Raw genomic sequence first — 5456 nt, 5'->3', positions numbered from 1 at the left:
CCGCCTCCTCCGGGGCCCCGGCGGGCGGAGAGAGCGGCGCCCCCGCCGCCGCAGCGCCCCCTGGCGGCAGGAGGAGCGATAGCCGCGGGAGGGAGCCGGGGGGAGAGGGCGGGAGTTTGGGGCAACTTGGGGAGGCTTTGGGACAACTTGGGGAGGCTTTGGGACAACTTGGGAAGGCTTTGGGACAACTACAACTACCTGGAAGCAGACTGCAGTGAGCTGGGGACCGGTCTCTTCTACAGTGCTGCAGTGAGAGGGCAAGAGGAAACGGCCTTAAGCTGAGACAGAAGATACAGATATTAGGAAAAAAATCATAGAATATGCTGAGTTGGGAAGGAGCCACAGGAATCATCGAGACCAGCTCTTAGCCCTGCACAGGACATTCGAACAATCCCACCCTGTGCCTGAGAGTATTGTCCAAACGCTCCTGGAGCTCTGGCAGCCTTGGGGTTATGACCATTCCCTGGGGAGCCGGGGGGACACTTTTTCCCCCTTTTTCCCGATATCCAGCCCAACCCTCCCACGACACAACTCCATGCTGTGACAAGCACTTTGGTCATCTCTTCAAGGCACCACTGCTGTCAGAGCTGGCACAAAGTTGGACAGTTTTTGACAATGTTGAAAGGCCAAAGACTGGATGTGGGTTTTTTTGTCGTAGAGAAGTTTGTGAGAGGCCGTGAACCCGGCTCCCCTCCACGCAACAGGGCAGCAGCTGCATCAGAAGCTTCGAATCCCAGCCAAACTGGGTCTCTGAGCTTAGACCACATCCTCTTCATACAGATAGGAGATCCATGTTCGGGGTCATCAGCCCCGAACGTGGGGTTGGATTGGGTACGGTGTGATCCTCTTCTCGTGTTTACTTCCGCAGGCCTTCGACAGCGAGGGTGGCAATTCCTGGAGAAGATGAGTCCCCTCGTACCGACGGAGCAGAGACGAGCGCGCCCGAGAGCTGCTTGGTATTTTCGGCATCCTGAGAGCCGGCTGGAATTTCGGCATCTTTCGTCACGGGCGAGCCCTGTGCCCTGTTACGGAACGCCAGGCATGGGCTGAATCCCTGTCTGTGCTTGTGCAGGCGCTGCCGCACGCCGTAAATCCAGCTCCTGGAGACAGGGACACCCCAAAGCCTCCGCGGTATTCTCGCCGAGGTGACTCGGGCTCCGGGCGAGGCGGGCCCGTCGTGTCCCGGGAGGGGGCAGCAGGAGCCCGCCGGTTTCGGGTGGAGGTTTTCCGGTATTGGCATTAGGCAGCTTCGCGTGATGATGCCAGTTCTGGATCTCCTTCCGAAATGACGTGTCAGCGTCCACTCAAATCTTGCCCCGCAATATCCCTCTTCCATAACTAATGCCTGAAACCCACCGGGAGGAGAACGGAGAATTCTTTGCTCGATTTTTCCCTGCGGACAAAGCAGGGAACGTTTGATCCTTCCTACATTCCTGCAGGATGCTGTGAGAATCCTTCATCCTCATTCTGAGCAGGATCTACATCTCTCATCATGCTGAAGTATAGGCTGCTCTAGAGTATCAAGTCCTGGAGGATGCAAGACATGAGGTTACATATTTTATGTTTACTGACTTCTGAATCCCTAGAGCACTCTCAGGTCATTTTTGTCCAAGTTCCTCCCTAAAATGTAAAATCTAGCATGAAATCAGAAAGGCAGCAAGACCCACAGCTGATAACTCAGCTGAATGAAGACCTTGGGTTGTCAAGTTGCACTTTTTGTGCCTTGGTTTCACTGGCAATCTCATCTCTTCACCCCCTTTGAAGCCCCCGCTGCCTTTCAGATGTCAGCTTCCAGAATGGTTTTGTTTTCCCAACATGACAATTTATCCACTGGTTAACATGAAGCTCTTTGCAGAGCCCACAAAGCTGTGGCTCATTCTCTTTTTTTTAGGCTAAAAGCTCAGGTTTTCAGAGGCTTGGGCTTTTCAACAGAGGTTTTGTGGGTTTTTGATTTTTAATTTTCAACCTATTTTCCCCTATTTCAGTCTTCTTTGTATTGAAGATATATTGAGGTAATTTCAAATCCTCTGAAGTGGTTTTCCAGGTATTCTTTGGCTTTGATGGAAGAGAGTTAGTGTCCATATCAAAGGCATCCAGAAAAAATAATAATGCTTCTTTTGTGTGGCAGGGAGGTTAATGGGGCCACCAGTGCTGCAGCTGGCCCAGGGTGAAGAACTTTGATGTCCCTGACTGCTTTTGATTGTTTGGAAGCCCCAAAGGTCCTGGATGTTCCATGTGGTGGTGATGCTTTCAGAATTACACCTGCCTGCTCAGCACAGGGCTCTGGACATGAGGAAACACAACAGAAACACGCATAAAAGCACCTAGTTTAATGTTCCTGCTTCCCTTGTTGCCTGTTGTACTGAAAAAATTAATTGTGTCCAATCCCATCTGATGGGATGACGTTCAAGAGGGGAGCAGAGATAAAAGATCAAAGATGGATTCAGTCATTTTAATCTTCAGTTCTCCTGTTTATAATGAGTTACTGGTTCTTGGACAAGGTGGGATTTAATGAGAATCTGGTGTGATTCAGTTCTTCAACAAATGCATCCTTTCTCCACCAAGTTAGTTACTCATTTGTGCTGACTGAGGAATGAAAAACAGAATTCAAGGATCTAATTAGCATTTGCTTCTCCTTTCAACAGATCAGTCTTTACACTCATAAACTTGCTGATAAAACTATTTTCAGTTGCTTTCGACTTGTCTGAGAATCTTCCAGCCTCCACAGAATCTGAATTTCCAGGTTAGGAAAACAAATATATTAAAAGAAAAGCTAGAAATAATATTCTGCTGCTTTTATAAAAGGACAAATGTAATTTCTCTGTGCATTTGTATTCATTTTTAGCCCAGCAGTGATTACTATATGTGTTAGAATACAGTAAATAGTTATACATTAAAGCATTAAATACAGTAAAAAGTAATACATTAAAGTTCCTTCAAAAACCTTTTGTTCTGACATAGCTTGAGTGGGCACATTTTAAATATATATATTTTTTTATCCTGATTTGGCATATTCCCATACAGAATAGGTAACATAAGATACCATTATGACAGTCTGATTGTGTCTAAGTAAAACAATATTATCTTTACCACCACAGACTGGCATAATTAAAGCAGTGTTGGAAAGCTATAGGCCAATGTTATTGCTTTGGACATAAACCAAGGAATGCTACAATTTTTTTTTAAAAAAGTTTATTTTCAGAAGTCAGGACTACAGGATTTGATTCAGAGTTTTTAATTCTGGACAGCATTTTGAGGTTTGCTAAAGGTTCAATTTTTAGTCATAAAAATAACAAAATGAAAAATACAGAGGTGTATTTATAGTAAGAATAATGATTTCTATGGTAATGATAGTTGCAGTGCTCCTGCCCTAGGAACCTTATATTGAACAGAGTGATTGAATGTTTGGCTTTTAAGAAAGAGAGAAAGAAAAAAAAAATCATAAAACGGATGAATAATGAAAACCAAATCTTTTCTCTGGTGAAAAGCCAGACCTGTGTTTTGAAAATTAAATGTTTTTTTGGGTTAAGCAGCCAAAAAATGGACTTGATCTTTGCAACAGCTTGGACATATTATTGGAACCAGTTGGCTGTGCCATAGAGGAGAGAAATTTTCTGGTAATTAGAGCAGGAACTGGGAGTCAGAAGCAGAAAGGTCTGTTTCTGGCTTGGGCACTAGCACGCAATGGAGCCTTGGGAAATGCTGCCTCATTTTTACCTTGGTTTTCCCAGCCATAAAATGGGGCTAAGAAAAGAATCCCACCTCACAAAGTGCACACACTAATTAAAGAACACTGCCACAGCACCTTGAGTTTGTTACTTCTGGAGGAGGGATTTTCAACAAGGACATACGTGAACTGTTTTTGAAAAACCCTGCACTAAACATTTCCCAACCTGATTGCCCAGATTCCTAAATCCACGTGTGGCCATCTAATTGGAAAGGGTCTGATTTCCAGAGGTCTGTCTGCTGGTGAGAAGAGCACGATGGGGAGTGTTTTCTCCCTGGACTATGAAAACACAAGAATCACAGGACTCCCTCCCACTGGGATGCTGCCATTTGCCTTAGCCCATTCCACAGGATTTCCCCACTTCCAGCAGTGAGGTGTGACCCTTGCAGTCTCCATTGCAGCTCTCCAGGGACAGGTGGGGAATGGTCAGCCCAGCTCGTTCGTGCAGTGAATGGTGGGTGGGTGCAGACGGGTCCTGCTGGAACAGCTCCCTCAGGAAAGGGGCAGAGTTAATCTGCACATCCTCACCGGAGTTACCCCAGTGTCCCTGAAACCAACTTGGATTATCTCTCTCTGCCATTCAATTCCTAAGTCACCATCTGTCAGCATTAAAACTGCTCAGCCACCCCTTCCTCCAGCCGATGTCATGGTTGGTGAGTGAAAGGAATGGCCTTGGACACCATCCCTCCCTCCCTGGATCAGAGGAAACACGCACTGACAAGACAGGAAATTCTCCTGAACCACAAAGACCTGGAGCTCATCTCTCGCCTTCCTGTGGGCCTTACCCAGCTTTCAGCCTGGGTCTTTAAAGGTTATTTATAGCACTGCTTGCATTAACAGGTTTGTGTTTTTCTTCTTCTGTCAACCAAGTTATTCAATTGAGATTTTCAGGTTGTTTTTATTCAAAGTACCAGAGACAGACCCAAGAATGTTGTGGTCCTGCAGGATAATGATCCCTTGTCGCTAATGGGCAGCCAAGAGGGATTTGTCTGTGTGGCAGGCTCAGTCAGTAGTGGACAGGCTCTCAAGTCTCCGGTCAAAAACAAATAGTTCCAAATTTGGGCAGGTTTGGGTTTCACAAGTATTTCTTTACAGCAGCAGTGCATTTCCAGAACCCCAGACATGTTCTCCTTTCTGTGACTGATCCCTTCTGCATCACCACTGTTCCCTTCTCTCATCCTGTGGTACCATTTGCATGGCTATGTGGTGGCCAAGCTTTTGGAATGACCTCAATTCCTAAAGAAAACCAGGACAAAATTCCCTTTGTTTTTGTTTTTTTCATCCGGTTAGGTTATTTTTATTTCAGGTCAGTTCCCTAATCCATATTTCAGCTGCAGAATAAAGGTTGTGGAGACAGTGAAAAGGTGACAAGGAGTGGAAATACAGGAGTTTCCGTGACTGGAGGCTGAGCCAGACCAAATGGAGCTCCTTTGTGCTCCTCTTTGAGTCATGAGGACCTCAAAGTGAGTCTTGGCTGCAAGGCACATGTGTGTGCTTTGGTGTTTGTGTCAAGGGAAGCAGTTTGTGTCTTTGGTGTTTGGTCACTGAAACCAAAAAGTGCTGGTGTTTGTTTGGTATAAAAGCTCTGCCATGGCCAGCAAGCTCCCAGGCTGGCTCTGGCTCTGCAGGTAAATAAAAGGTGACGTAGGGATTGGAAAACACCAGGTTCCCTGCATTTCAGGAGCATGACTTTCTAAGTCCTGCAAATTCAAAAATTGGTGTGTGACTT

This window comes from Parus major, chromosome 23 (genome assembly GCF_001522545.3).
Source record: "Parus major isolate Abel chromosome 23, Parus_major1.1, whole genome shotgun sequence".
NCBI classification, from domain to species: domain Eukaryota; kingdom Metazoa; phylum Chordata; class Aves; order Passeriformes; family Paridae; genus Parus; species Parus major.
This window is presented reverse-complemented; position numbering follows the sequence as displayed.